At 63.4% G+C, this 14,939-nt stretch overlaps 4 non-coding genes across 4 annotated transcripts; all 4 read right to left on the bottom strand.

Moving 5' to 3' along the window:
- Positions 1 to 2,939: 2,939 nt before the first annotated feature.
- On the bottom strand, positions 2,940 to 3,058 carry LOC142865273 (5S ribosomal RNA). The gene has a single exon (XR_012915576.1). It is a non-coding gene; the product is annotated as a 5S ribosomal RNA (ribosomal RNA).
- A 3,532-nt stretch (positions 3,059 to 6,590) lies between these two features.
- On the bottom strand, positions 6,591 to 6,709 carry LOC142865274 (5S ribosomal RNA). Its single transcript, XR_012915577.1, has one exon. It is a non-coding gene; the product is annotated as a 5S ribosomal RNA (ribosomal RNA).
- Positions 6,710 to 10,242: 3,533 nt separating this feature from the next.
- Positions 10,243 to 10,361, bottom strand: LOC142865275 (5S ribosomal RNA). The gene has a single exon (XR_012915578.1). It is a non-coding gene; the product is annotated as a 5S ribosomal RNA (ribosomal RNA).
- A 3,530-nt stretch (positions 10,362 to 13,891) lies between these two features.
- On the bottom strand, positions 13,892 to 14,010 carry LOC142865277 (5S ribosomal RNA). The gene has a single exon (XR_012915580.1). It is a non-coding gene; the product is annotated as a 5S ribosomal RNA (ribosomal RNA).
- Positions 14,011 to 14,939: the final 929 nt, after the last annotated feature.

Genomic DNA, 14,939 nt, shown 5'->3' on the forward strand with positions numbered 1-14,939 from the left:
GTGGGGTGGCGTGGTTTGTGGGGCGCTGAAGAAATCAGTCCCCTCCATCTCCTACCTCTGGAAAACGCCCAAGCCCTTGGAGAACTGCCGGCAACGCGACCGTGGGGGCCGGGACCCTCCTCTGTGTCCTCCTGTGGCCCAGTCCAAGGGGCCTGGGCCTGGCCGGGGCTGCATTGGACCCCGACCACCCTGGCGTGTGGACTCGCTAAAAATCGGCGATTAGATATTGGATTCCAGCTTCATTGAGGTCATTTCACTAATGAGTGCACCGGAAAGAGTTTCCTAATCCATCTGTGAGGGTGGCAACTGAAAGAGAATTTTAAAGCTGACAGAATAGGCGAGGAAAGGCATAGGAGATTTCCACACCCAGTAAGGAAGCCTTTCCCGAAATGGAAGAAAGAAACGAGCAAACAGAGACACCGGTAGCCCGCCAGGATCAGAGTCTGCCCCCGAGAGAAAGTACCCTGACCAGGTTCACCCGTGGGTGGGTGGCGAGCTAGCGGCATTCAGAAGAGCGAGGCCCGCAGTCTGTGCAGAAGACACCTGCACTCGGGTGTGTGTGGCGGCACGATTCACAAGCAGCTCCAGATGTTAAGCCAAGGAGAAGCCAGGGAGTTCCCAACGCCCCAGGTGTCCTCAGCCCACGACTGGCTGCTGGGGGAATGCGAAGCCCGGCTCCTTGTCTCAGAGCCCTTGTCTCAGAGCGGGACAACCAGGAGGTGTGACGTACACCCCGGGGTTCCCAGGAGGATCAGGCTGAAGCTGGGACTTGGCCTGAAAGTGTCCCCTCGCATGGCCACCCCCTTCCCCTTCCTGCTCCTCTACTCCTGGTGCCCCTCCATCCAGGGGCCAGACCTTAAAGAGTCACCCGCAAGAGAATCCTGGTCCCAAAGGAGCCTTCTGGGGGACCCGTGCTGAGAGAGGTTGTGGGCATGGCCCGCTGGGGCTCTGCCCGACCCAGGGCTGAGAGATGCAACCTCCCAGCTCTGGGTCCCTGCAGGGGAAGCATTGGCAAGCACAGGGCCAGTCCTCCAAAGGCCCAGGTGCAGGGAGCCCAGGCCAAGCAGCCTGTGGAAGAAGCCACCCCGGGAACACGACTGCAGGCCACGGCCCTTCCCACCTCCTCCTCCTCCTCCTCCTGCTCCTCCACCCCCCCCCGACCTCCCACCCCCCCACCCCACCCCCCGACATGGCGCAGGGCTCAGAGACACCTCAGACACTTGCTACCCAAAGTGCAAAGGGCATCAGTTGCTCCTCCAAACCCCCCCCCTGCCCAGCAGACCGCGTTGTCCAGCCAGCCCCCGGGCCTCCCTGGGGTGCCCAGCACAAAAGTGCAGACAACCACCGGACCCTCAATCTCAGTTTTCGGATGTTTTTGCCACTCTAAGGACCCGCAGGCCAGCTGGGCCTTCTGGCAGGACAGAGAGCCCCGGAATCCGACGTGGAGAGCTGGGTGTACGTCCCCACGAGGAGGCGGTCCCCACCTCCGCGGCTCTCCCCTTGCGGGGGGGAAAAGCAGCCACGGGGCCTCAGAGAAGACACCAGGCTGGGCGCCCGCCCCACAGTGGGGGCACGTCCCCCGCAGGCCACTTAGCGCCGGCCGCCGGCCGGCGGACGGTTGGGTGGCGCGAGACGCTGCGGCCGCCCTGCTACCGGGTTCCTGGGAGGGCGTCCTGGAACCAGCGTCCACACCAAGCCCTTGGAAGGCCCAGGCGACGGAGGAGCCCCGTCAGGCAGGGGCCGAGGACGGTGACGGCCCGGGCGGGGAGGAGCGTGTCAGGCAGGGGCAGAGGACGGTGACAGGTGACAGGCCGGGCGGGAAGGAGTCAGTCAGGCAGGGGCCGAGGAGGAGACGGGCTGGGTAAGGGTTAGGGTTAGAGTCAGGGCACAAGTCACAATCGCAAAGACCTGGAAGCGACCCGAGTGCCCATCGACCCACGAGTGCGTAAATGAAATGTGGCGCGTGGACACCACGGAGTGCTATTCAGCTAGGAGGAGCAGCGGTGAGAGGGCACCTCTCGTGGTTCTCCTGGCCAGAGCTGGAACCCGTTCCAGTAAGCCAGGTAGCCCAAGAATGGACACACGAGCACCACGTGCTCGCGCTCACCAGCAAATGGGTACGAACCGATGGACACCTAAGTGGACACAGAGGAATCACCTTCATCGGGTGGGTGTCGGGCGGGTGGGGGGAGGGGATGGGCATACACCTCCATTAGGAATGGGGTGGGTGCGCACCGACTGGGGGATGGGCGCACTTGAGGCTCTGACCGGAGGGGGGAGGCTGGGAGAGGGCAACGTACCCGACCTTAACATTGGTACCCCCACAATACGCTGGAACAACATCAGAGGTAAATGAATAAGAACACAGGGGGGAGGGGGGCACGGGCAACACATGTCACCTTAATACTTGGACTCCCATCATCTGCTTGAAAAGAGAGAGAAAAGAAAATGCAATCATAGAGATAAGAGACACTTTTTAAACATAATGAATCCGAAGAGAAAAGTAAAAGGAGGCCTGTGGAGCAGGTCTGGGTGTGACTCCGGATCCCCCAACATCAGGTGCCACCACCAAAGATTCCTACGTGTAGCCCATAGAACCCCAAAAGCAACGGGACGAGTTCTGGTCACATACTCCCTCAAAATGACATCCTGGCCTTCTTCTGGAACTCCCTCCCCTCTCAGACTCTCAAGGTTTCCTCCAGCGTGTCGGTTCCCACAGAGCAGACCTTTGGTCTGAGACCTGACAGTCCAGAAGCCACGCATGCTGCCGCGTGACGGCGGTGTCGCGGCTTGGGACAAGAGGAGGCCCCACGGTGCGGGCTGGGGCGCCAGGCACCGCGGCGGGCGCTGAGGGTGGGGGTGACCCCCACCCCGGGCCGCCGACTCGCTCCCAGAAAGGGGACAGAACAAGAGGCAAAACAAAAAAAAAAAAAAGAAGAAGCCTACGGCACCCGGTATTCCCAGGCGGTCTCCCATCCAAGTACTAACCAGGCCCGACCCTGCTTAGCTTCCGAGACCAGACGAGATCGGGCGCGTTCAGGGTGGTGTGGCCCTAGACGGCGGAGGGCGCCCCTGCCCCGCTCAAGAAGCCGAGCCTCTCTGCGCTTCCCCGCCGCCTCCTCCCCCCGCCCCAGGCCCCGCGCCGGCGCTGACCCGCACCGGGCCGGGCCTGTTGAGTTCACCGGCCGGGTCCGGCGGGCTCCGAGGGACGGGGGTGACAGGCGGGGCGGGGCGGGGCGGGGCGGGCAGGGAGCGGCGGGCCGGGGTGGGGGGCTGTCTCTCTCTACACACACACACACACACACACACACACTCACACTCACACTCACACTCACTCACTCACACTCACACAAGATGCGCCTCCACGGCTGGACTCGCCAAGGTGGAGACCTTCCAGCCCCCTTCCTCTCCTCGCCTGGCCCACCCCCAGCTCGTGGCCGCCGCCGCCGCCGCCGATTGCGCACGCGCGGGTCGCCCGCCCTTTGACCCCAGGCAGGGGCCGCCCTCCCCGACAACCCCTTTCAGCTGCGCCCCCCACCCTGTGGGTGGGCTGCCGCCTATTCCCCCGGGCCCGGGCTGGGGCACAGCGCATGGGGGAGGGGAGCGAGTGTATGGGGCGTCTCTCTCTCTCTCTAGGGATGTGTCCCATGGGTGGGGTGGCGTGGTTTGTGGGGCGCTGAAGAAATCAGTCCCCTCCATCTCCTACCTCTGGAAAACGCCCAAGCCCTTGGAGAACTGCCGGCAACGCGACCGTGGGGGCCGGGACCCTCCTCTGTGTCCTCCTGTGGCCCAGTCCAAGGGGCCTGGGCCTGGCCGGGGCTGCATTGGACCCCGACCACCCTGGCGTGTGGACTCGCTAAAAATCGGCGATTAGATATTGGATTCCAGCTTCATTGAGGTCATTTCACTAATGAGTGCACCGGAAAGAGTTTCCTAATCCATCTGTGAGGGTGGCAACTGAAAGAGAATTTTAAAGCTGACAGAATAGGCGAGGAAAGGCATAGGAGATTTCCACACCCAGTAAGGAAGCCTTTCCCGAAATGGAAGAAAGAAACGAGCAAACAGAGACACCGGTAGCCCGCCAGGATCAGAGTCTGCCCCCGAGAGAAAGTACCCTGACCAGGTTCACCCGTGGGTGGGTGGCGAGCTAGCGGCATTCAGAAGAGCGAGGCCCGCAGTCTGTGCAGAAGACACCTGCACTCGGGTGTGTGTGGCGGCACGATTCACAAGCAGCTCCAGATGTTAAGCCAAGGAGAAGCCAGGGAGTTCCCAACGCCCCAGGTGTCCTCAGCCCACGACTGGCTGCTGGGGGAATGCGAAGCCCGGCTCCTTGTCTCAGAGCCCTTGTCTCAGAGCGGGACAACCAGGAGGTGTGACGTACACCCCGGGGTTCCCAGGAGGATCAGGCTGAAGCTGGGACTTGGCCTGAAAGTGTCCCCTCGCATGGCCACCCCCTTCCCCTTCCTGCTCCTCTACTCCTGGTGCCCCTCCATCCAGGGGCCAGACCTTAAAGAGTCACCCGCAAGAGAATCCTGGTCCCAAAGGAGCCTTCTGGGGGACCCGTGCTGAGAGAGGTTGTGGGCATGGCCCGCTGGGGCTCTGCCCGACCCAGGGCTGAGAGATGCAACCTCCCAGCTCTGGGTCCCTGCAGGGGAAGCATTGGCAAGCACAGGGCCAGTCCTCCAAAGGCCCAGGTGCAGGGAGCCCAGGCCAAGCAGCCTGTGGAAGAAGCCACCCCGGGAACACGACTGCAGGCCACGGCCCTTCCCACCTCCTCCTCCTCCTCCTCCTGCTCCTCCACCCCCCCCCGACCTCCCACCCCCCCACCCCACCCCCCGACATGGCGCAGGGCTCAGAGACAACTCAGACACTTGCTACCCAAAGTGCAAAGGGCATCAGTTGCTCCTCCAAACCCCCCCCCTGCCCAGCAGACCGCGTTGTCCAGCCAGCCCCCGGGCCTCCCTGGGGTGCCCAGCACAAAAGTGCAGACAACCACCGGACCCTCAATCTCAGTTTTCGGATGTTTTTGCCACTCTAAGGACCCGCAGGCCAGCTGGGCCTTCTGGCAGGACAGAGAGCCCCGGAATCCGACGTGGAGAGCTGGGTGTACGTCCCCACGAGGAGGCGGTCCCCACCTCCGCGGCTCTCCCCTTGCGGGGGGGAAAAGCAGCCACGGGGCCTCAGAGAAGACACCAGGCTGGGCGCCCGCCCCACAGTGGGGGCACGTCCCCCGCAGGCCACTTAGCGCCGGCCGCCGGCCGGCGGACGGTTGGGTGGCGCGAGACGCTGCGGCCGCCCTGCTACCGGGTTCCTGGGAGGGCGTCCTGGAACCAGCGTCCACACCAAGCCCTTGGAAGGCCCAGGCGACGGAGGAGCCCCGTCAGGCAGGGGCCGAGGACGGTGACGGCCCGGGCGGGGAGGAGCGTGTCAGGCAGGGGCAGAGGACGGTGACAGGTGACAGGCCGGGCGGGAAGGAGTCAGTCAGGCAGGGGCCGAGGAGGAGACGGGCTGGGTAAGGGTTAGGGTTAGAGTCAGGGCACAAGTCACAATCGCAAAGACCTGGAAGCGACCCGAGTGCCCATCGACCCACGAGTGCGTAAATGAAATGTGGCGCGTGGACACCACGGAGTGCTATTCAGCTAGGAGGAGCAGCGGTGAGAGGGCACCTCTCGTGGTTCTCCTGGCCAGAGCTGGAACCCGTTCCAGTAAGCCAGGTAGCCCAAGAATGGACACACGAGCACCACGTGCTCGCGCTCACCAGCAAATGGGTACGAACCGATGGACACCTAAGTGGACACAGAGGAATCACCTTCATCGGGTGGGTGTCGGGCGGGTGGGGGGAGGGGATGGGCATACACCTCCATTAGGAATGGGGTGGGTGCGCACCGACTGGGGGATGGGCGCACTTGAGGCTCTGACCGGAGGGGGGAGGCTGGGAGAGGGCAACGTACCCGACCTTAACATTGGTACCCCCACAATACGCTGGAACAACATCAGAGGTAAATGAATAAGAACACAGGGGGGAGGGGGGCACGGGCAACACATGTCACCTTAATACTTGGACTCCCATCATCTGCTTGAAAAGAGAGAGAAAAGAAAATGCAATCATAGAGATAAGAGACACTTTTTAAACATAATGAATCCGAAGAGAAAAGTAAAAGGAGGCCTGTGGAGCAGGTCTGGGTGTGACTCCGGATCCCCCAACATCAGGTGCCACCACCAAAGATTCCTACGTGTAGCCCATAGAACCCCAAAAGCAACGGGACGAGTTCTGGTCACATACTCCCTCAAAATGACATCCTGGCCTTCTTCTGGAACTCCCTCCCCTCTCAGACTCTCAAGGTTTCCTCCAGCGTGTCGGTTCCCACAGAGCAGACCTTTGGTCTGAGACCTGACAGTCCAGAAGCCACGCATGCTGCCGCGTGACGGCGGTGTCGCGGCTTGGGACAAGAGGAGGCCCCACGGTGCGGGCTGGGGCGCCAGGCACCGCGGCGGGCGCTGAGGGTGGGGGTGACCCCCACCCCGGGCCGCCGACTCGCTCCCAGAAAGGGGACAGAACAAGAGGCAAAACAAAAAAAAAAAAAAGAAGAAGCCTACGGCACCCGGTATTCCCAGGCGGTCTCCCATCCAAGTACTAACCAGGCCCGACCCTGCTTAGCTTCCGAGACCAGACGAGATCGGGCGCGTTCAGGGTGGTGTGGCCCTAGACGGCGGAGGGCGCCCCTGCCCCGCTCAAGAAGCCGAGCCTCTCTGCGCTTCCCCGCCGCCTCCTCCCCCCGCCCCAGGCCCCGCGCCGGCGCTGACCCGCACCGGGCCGGGCCTGTTGAGTTCACCGGCCGGGTCCGGCGGGCTCCGAGGGACGGGGGTGACAGGCGGGGCGGGGCGGGGCGGGGCGGGCAGGGAGCGGCGGGCCGGGGTGGGGGGCTGTCTCTCTCTACACACACACACACACACACACACACACTCACACTCACACTCACACTCACTCACTCACACTCACACAAGATGCGCCTCCACGGCTGGACTCGCCAAGGTGGAGACCTTCCAGCCCCCTTCCTCTCCTCGCCTGGCCCACCCCCAGCTCGTGGCCGCCGCCGCCGCCGCCGATTGCGCACGCGCGGGTCGCCCGCCCTTTGACCCCAGGCAGGGGCCGCCCTCCCCGACAACCCCTTTCAGCTGCGCCCCCCACCCTGTGGGTGGGCTGCCGCCTATTCCCCCGGGCCCGGGCTGGGGCACAGCGCATGGGGGAGGGGAGCGAGTGTATGGGGCGTCTCTCTCTCTCTCTAGGGATGTGTCCCATGGGTGGGGTGGCGTGGTTTGTGGGGCGCTGAAGAAATCAGTCCCCTCCATCTCCTACCTCTGGAAAACGCCCAAGCCCTTGGAGAACTGCCGGCAACGCGACCGTGGGGGCCGGGACCCTCCTCTGTGTCCTCCTGTGGCCCAGTCCAAGGGGCCTGGGCCTGGCCGGGGCTGCATTGGACCCCGACCACCCTGGCGTGTGGACTCGCTAAAAATCGGCGATTAGATATTGGATTCCAGCTTCATTGAGGTCATTTCACTAATGAGTGCACCGGAAAGAGTTTCCTAATCCATCTGTGAGGGTGGCAACTGAAAGAGAATTTTAAAGCTGACAGAATAGGCGAGGAAAGGCATAGGAGATTTCCACACCCAGTAAGGAAGCCTTTCCCGAAATGGAAGAAAGAAACGAGCAAACAGAGACACCGGTAGCCCGCCAGGATCAGAGTCTGCCCCCGAGAGAAAGTACCCTGACCAGGTTCACCCGTGGGTGGGTGGCGAGCTAGCGGCATTCAGAAGAGCGAGGCCCGCAGTCTGTGCAGAAGACACCTGCACTCGGGTGTGTGTGGCGGCACGATTCACAAGCAGCTCCAGATGTTAAGCCAAGGAGAAGCCAGGGAGTTCCCAACGCCCCAGGTGTCCTCAGCCCACGACTGGCTGCTGGGGGAATGCGAAGCCCGGCTCCTTGTCTCAGAGCCCTTGTCTCAGAGCGGGACAACCAGGAGGTGTGACGTACACCCCGGGGTTCCCAGGAGGATCAGGCTGAAGCTGGGACTTGGCCTGAAAGTGTCCCCTCGCATGGCCACCCCCTTCCCCTTCCTGCTCCTCTACTCCTGGTGCCCCTCCATCCAGGGGCCAGACCTTAAAGAGTCACCCGCAAGAGAATCCTGGTCCCAAAGGAGCCTTCTGGGGGACCCGTGCTGAGAGAGGTTGTGGGCATGGCCCGCTGGGGCTCTGCCCGACCCAGGGCTGAGAGATGCAACCTCCCAGCTCTGGGTCCCTGCAGGGGAAGCATTGGCAAGCACAGGGCCAGTCCTCCAAAGGCCCAGGTGCAGGGAGCCCAGGCCAAGCAGCCTGTGGAAGAAGCCACCCCGGGAACACGACTGCAGGCCACGGCCCTTCCCACCTCCTCCTCCTCCTCCTCCTGCTCCTCCACCCCCCCCCGACCTCCCACCCCCCCACCCCACCCCCCGACATGGCGCAGGGCTCAGAGACACCTCAGACACTTGCTACCCAAAGTGCAAAGGGCATCAGTTGCTCCTCCAAACCCCCCCCCCTGCCCAGCAGACCGCGTTGTCCAGCCAGCCCCCGGGCCTCCCTGGGGTGCCCAGCACAAAAGTGCAGACAACCACCGGACCCTCAATCTCAGTTTTCGGATGTTTTTGCCACTCTAAGGACCCGCAGGCCAGCTGGGCCTTCTGGCAGGACAGAGAGCCCCGGAATCCGACGTGGAGAGCTGGGTGTACGTCCCCACGAGGAGGCGGTCCCCACCTCCGCGGCTCTCCCCTTGCGGGGGGGAAAAGCAGCCACGGGGCCTCAGAGAAGACACCAGGCTGGGCGCCCGCCCCACAGTGGGGGCACGTCCCCCACAGGCCACTTAGCGCCGGCCGCCGGCCGGCGGACGGTTGGGTGGCGCGAGACGCTGCGGCCGCCCTGCTACCGGGTTCCTGGGAGGGCGTCCTGGAACCAGCGTCCACACCAAGCCCTTGGAAGGCCCAGGCGACGGAGGAGCCCCGTCAGGCAGGGGCCGAGGACGGTGACGGCCCGGGCGGGGAGGAGCGTGTCAGGCAGGGGCAGAGGACGGTGACAGGTGACAGGCCGGGCGGGAAGGAGTCAGTCAGGCAGGGGCCGAGGAGGAGACGGGCTGGGTAAGGGTTAGGGTTAGAGTCAGGGCACAAGTCACAATCGCAAAGACCTGGAAGCGACCCGAGTGCCCATCGACCCACGAGTGCGTAAATGAAATGTGGCGCGTGGACACCACGGAGTGCTATTCAGCTAGGAGGAGCAGCGGTGAGAGGGCACCTCTCGTGGTTCTCCTGGCCAGAGCTGGAACCCGTTCCAGTAAGCCAGGTAGCCCAAGAATGGACACACGAGCACCACGTGCTCGCGCTCACCAGCAAATGGGTACGAACCGATGGACACCTAAGTGGACACAGAGGAATCACCTTCATCGGGTGGGTGTCGGGCGGGTGGGGGGAGGGGATGGGCATACACCTCCATTAGGAATGGGGTGGGTGCGCACCGACTGGGGGATGGGCGCACTTGAGGCTCTGACCGGAGGGGGGAGGCTGGGAGAGGGCAACGTACCCGACCTTAACATTGGTACCCCCACAATACGCTGGAACAACATCAGAGGTAAATGAATAAGAACACAGGGGGGAGGGGGGCACGGGCAACACATGTCACCTTAATACTTGGACTCCCATCATCTGCTTGAAAAGAGAGAGAAAAGAAAATGCAATCATAGAGATAAGAGACACTTTTTAAACATAATGAATCCGAAGAGAAAAGTAAAAGGAGGCCTGTGGAGCAGGTCTGGGTGTGACTCCGGATCCCCCAACATCAGGTGCCACCACCAAAGATTCCTACGTGTAGCCCATAGAACCCCAAAAGCAACGGGACGAGTTCTGGTCACATACTCCCTCAAAATGACATCCTGGCCTTCTTCTGGAACTCCCTCCCCTCTCAGACTCTCAAGGTTTCCTCCAGCGTGTCGGTTCCCACAGAGCAGACCTTTGGTCTGAGACCTGACAGTCCAGAAGCCACGCATGCTGCCGCGTGACGGCGGTGTCGCGGCTTGGGACAAGAGGAGGCCCCACGGTGCGGGCTGGGGCGCCAGGCACCGCGGCGGGCGCTGAGGGTGGGGGTGACCCCCACCCCGGGCCGCCGACTCGCTCCCAGAAAGGGGACAGAACAAGAGGCAAAACAAAAAAAAAAAAAAGAAGAAGCCTACGGCACCCGGTATTCCCAGGCGGTCTCCCATCCAAGTACTAACCAGGCCCGACCCTGCTTAGCTTCCGAGACCAGACGAGATCGGGCGCGTTCAGGGTGGTGTGGCCCTAGACGGCGGAGGGCGCCCCTGCCCCGCTCAAGAAGCCGAGCCTCTCTGCGCTTCCCCGCCGCCTCCTCCCCCCGCCCCAGGCCCCGCGCCGGCGCTGACCCGCACCGGGCCGGGCCTGTTGAGTTCACCGGCCGGGTCCGGCGGGCTCCGAGGGACGGGGGTGACAGGCGGGGCGGGGCGGGGCGGGGCGGGCAGGGAGCGGCGGGCCGGGGTGGGGGGCTGTCTCTCTCTACACACACACACACACACACACACACACTCACACTCACACTCACACTCACTCACTCACACTCACACAAGATGCGCCTCCACGGCTGGACTCGCCAAGGTGGAGACCTTCCAGCCCCCTTCCTCTCCTCGCCTGGCCCACCCCCAGCTCGTGGCCGCCGCCGCCGCCGCCGATTGCGCACGCGCGGGTCGCCCGCCCTTTGACCCCAGGCAGGGGCCGCCCTCCCCGACAACCCCTTTCAGCTGCGCCCCCCACCCTGTGGGTGGGCTGCCGCCTATTCCCCCGGGCCCGGGCTGGGGCACAGCGCATGGGGGAGGGGAGCGAGTGTATGGGGCGTCTCTCTCTCTCTCTAGGGATGTGTCCCATGGGTGGGGTGGCGTGGTTTGTGGGGCGCTGAAGAAATCAGTCCCCTCCATCTCCTACCTCTGGAAAACGCCCAAGCCCTTGGAGAACTGCCGGCAACGCGACCGTGGGGGCCGGGACCCTCCTCTGTGTCCTCCTGTGGCCCAGTCCAAGGGGCCTGGGCCTGGCCGGGGCTGCATTGGACCCCGACCACCCTGGCGTGTGGACTCGCTAAAAATCGGCGATTAGATATTGGATTCCAGCTTCATTGAGGTCATTTCACTAATGAGTGCACCGGAAAGAGTTTCCTAATCCATCTGTGAGGGTGGCAACTGAAAGAGAATTTTAAAGCTGACAGAATAGGCGAGGAAAGGCATAGGAGATTTCCACACCCAGTAAGGAAGCCTTTCCCGAAATGGAAGAAAGAAACGAGCAAACAGAGACACCGGTAGCCCGCCAGGATCAGAGTCTGCCCCCGAGAGAAAGTACCCTGACCAGGTTCACCCGTGGGTGGGTGGCGAGCTAGCGGCATTCAGAAGAGCGAGGCCCGCAGTCTGTGCAGAAGACACCTGCACTCGGGTGTGTGTGGCGGCACGATTCACAAGCAGCTCCAGATGTTAAGCCAAGGAGAAGCCAGGGAGTTCCCAACGCCCCAGGTGTCCTCAGCCCACGACTGGCTGCTGGGGGAATGCGAAGCCCGGCTCCTTGTCTCAGAGCCCTTGTCTCAGAGCGGGACAACCAGGAGGTGTGACGTACACCCCGGGGTTCCCAGGAGGATCAGGCTGAAGCTGGGACTTGGCCTGAAAGTGTCCCCTCGCATGGCCACCCCCTTCCCCTTCCTGCTCCTCTACTCCTGGTGCCCCTCCATCCAGGGGCCAGACCTTAAAGAGTCACCCGCAAGAGAATCCTGGTCCCAAAGGAGCCTTCTGGGGGACCCGTGCTGAGAGAGGTTGTGGGCATGGCCCGCTGGGGCTCTGCCCGACCCAGGGCTGAGAGATGCAACCTCCCAGCTCTGGGTCCCTGCAGGGGAAGCATTGGCAAGCACAGGGCCAGTCCTCCAAAGGCCCAGGTGCAGGGAGCCCAGGCCAAGCAGCCTGTGGAAGAAGCCACCCCGGGAACACGACTGCAGGCCACGGCCCTTCCCACCTCCTCCTCCTCCTCCTCCTGCTCCTCCACCCCCCCGACCTCCCACCCCCCACCCCACCCCCCGACATGGCGCAGGGCTCAGAGACACCTCAGACACTTGCTACCCAAAGTGCAAAGGGCATCAGTTGCTCCTCCAAACCCCCCCCCCTGCCCAGCAGACCGCGTTGTCCAGCCAGCCCCCGGGCCTCCCTGGGGTGCCCAGCACAAAAGTGCAGACAACCACCGGACCCTCAATCTCAGTTTTCGGATGTTTTTGCCACTCTAAGGACCCGCAGGCCAGCTGGGCCTTCTGGCAGGACAGAGAGCCCCGGAATCCGACGTGGAGAGCTGGGTGTACGTCCCCACGAGGAGGCGGTCCCCACCTCCGCGGCTCTCCCCTTGCGGGGGGGAAAAGCAGCCACGGGGCCTCAGAGAAGACACCAGGCTGGGCGCCCGCCCCACAGTGGGGGCACGTCCCCCGCAGGCCACTTAGCGCCGGCCGCCGGCCGGCGGACGGTTGGGTGGCGCGAGACGCTGCGGCCGCCCTGCTACCGGGTTCCTGGGAGGGCGTCCTGGAACCAGCGTCCACACCAAGCCCTTGGAAGGCCCAGGCGACGGAGGAGCCCCGTCAGGCAGGGGCCGAGGACGGTGACGGCCCGGGCGGGGAGGAGCGTGTCAGGCAGGGGCAGAGGACGGTGACAGGTGACAGGCCGGGCGGGAAGGAGTCAGTCAGGCAGGGGCCGAGGAGGAGACGGGCTGGGTAAGGGTTAGGGTTAGAGTCAGGGCACAAGTCACAATCGCAAAGACCTGGAAGCGACCCGAGTGCCCATCGACCCACGAGTGCGTAAATGAAATGTGGCGCGTGGACACCACGGAGTGCTATTCAGCTAGGAGGAGCAGCGGTGAGAGGGCACCTCTCGTGGTTCTCCTGGCCAGAGCTGGAACCCGTTCCAGTAAGCCAGGTAGCCCAAGAATGGACACACGAGCACCACGTGCTCGCGCTCACCAGCAAATGGGTACGAACCGATGGACACCTAAGTGGACACAGAGGAATCACCTTCATCGGGTGGGTGTCGGGCGGGTGGGGGGAGGGGATGGGCATACACCTCCATTAGGAATGGGGTGGGTGCGCACCGACTGGGGGATGGGCGCACTTGAGGCTCTGACCGGAGGGGGGAGGCTGGGAGAGGGCAACGTACCCGACCTTAACATTGGTACCCCCACAATACGCTGGAACAACATCAGAGGTAAATGAATAAGAACACAGGGGGGAGGGGGGCACGGGCAACACATGTCACCTTAATACTTGGACTCCCATCATCTGCTTGAAAAGAGAGAGAAAAGAAAATGCAATCATAGAGATAAGAGACACTTTTTAAACATAATGAATCCGAAGAGAAAAGTAAAAGGAGGCCTGTGGAGCAGGTCTGGGTGTGACTCCGGATCCCCCAACATCAGGTGCCACCACCAAAGATTCCTACGTGTAGCCCATAGAACCCCAAAAGCAACGGGACGAGTTCTGGTCACATACTCCCTCAAAATGACATCCTGGCCTTCTTCTGGAACTCCCTCCCCTCTCAGACTCTCAAGGTTTCCTCCAGCGTGTCGGTTCCCACAGAGCAGACCTTTGGTCTGAGACCTGACAGTCCAGAAGCCACGCATGCTGCCGCGTGATGGCGGTGTCGCGGCTTGGGACAAGAGGAGGCCCCACGGTGCGGGCTGGGGCGCCAGGCACCGCGGCGGGCGCTGAGGGTGGGGGTGACCCCCACCCCGGGCCGCCGACTCGCTCCCAGAAAGGGGACAGAACAAGAGGCAAAACAAAAAAAAAAAAAAGAAGAAGCCTACGGCACCCGGTATTCCCAGGCGGTCTCCCATCCAAGTACTAACCAGGCCCGACCCTGCTTAGCTTCCGAGACCAGACGAGATCGGGCGCGTTCAGGGTGGTGTGGCCCTAGACGGCGGAGGGCGCCCCTGCCCCGCTCAAGAAGCCGAGCCTCTCTGCGCTTCCCCGCCGCCTCCTCCCCCCGCCCCAGGCCCCGCGCCGGCGCTGACCCGCACCGGGCCGGGCCTGTTGAGTTCACCGGCCGGGTCCGGCGGGCTCCGAGGGACGGGGGTGACAGGCGGGGCGGGGCGGGGCGGGGCGGGCAGGGAGCGGCGGGCCGGGGTGGGGGGCTGTCTCTCTCTACACACACACACACCCACACACACACACACTCACACTCACACTCACTCACTCACACTCACACAAGATGCGCCTCCACGGCTGGACTCGCCAAGGTGGAGACCTTCCAGCCCCCTTCCTCTCCTCGCCTGGCCCACCCCCAGCTCGTGGCCGCCGCCGCCGCCGCCGCCGATTGCGCACGCGCGGGTCGCCCGCCCTTTGACCCCAGGCAGGGGCCGCCCTCCCCGACAACCCCTTTCAGCTGCGCCCCCCACCCTGTGGGTGGGCTGCCGCCTATTCCCCCGGGCCCGGGCTGGGGCACAGCGCATGGGGGAGGGGAGCGAGTGTATGGGGCGTCTCTCTCTCTCTCTAGGGATGTGTCCCATGGGTGGGGTGGCGTGGTTTGTGGGGCGCTGAAGAAATCAGTCCCCTCCATCTCCTACCTCTGGAAAACGCCCAAGCCCTTGGAGAACTGCCGGCAACGCGACCGTGGGGGCCGGGACCCTCCTCTGTGTCCTCCTGTGGCCCAGTCCAAGGGGCCTGGGCCTGGCCGGGGCTGCATTGGACCCCGACCACCCTGGCGTGTGGACTCGCTAAAAATCGGCGATTAGATATTGGATTCCAGCTTCATTGAGGTCATTTCACTAATGAGTGCACCGGAAAGAGTTTCCTAATCCATCTGTGAGGGTGGCAACTGAAAGAGAATTTTAAAGCTGACAGAATAG

Source organism: Microcebus murinus, chromosome 28 (assembly GCF_040939455.1).
Source record: "Microcebus murinus isolate Inina chromosome 28, M.murinus_Inina_mat1.0, whole genome shotgun sequence".
NCBI classification, from domain to species: domain Eukaryota; kingdom Metazoa; phylum Chordata; class Mammalia; order Primates; family Cheirogaleidae; genus Microcebus; species Microcebus murinus.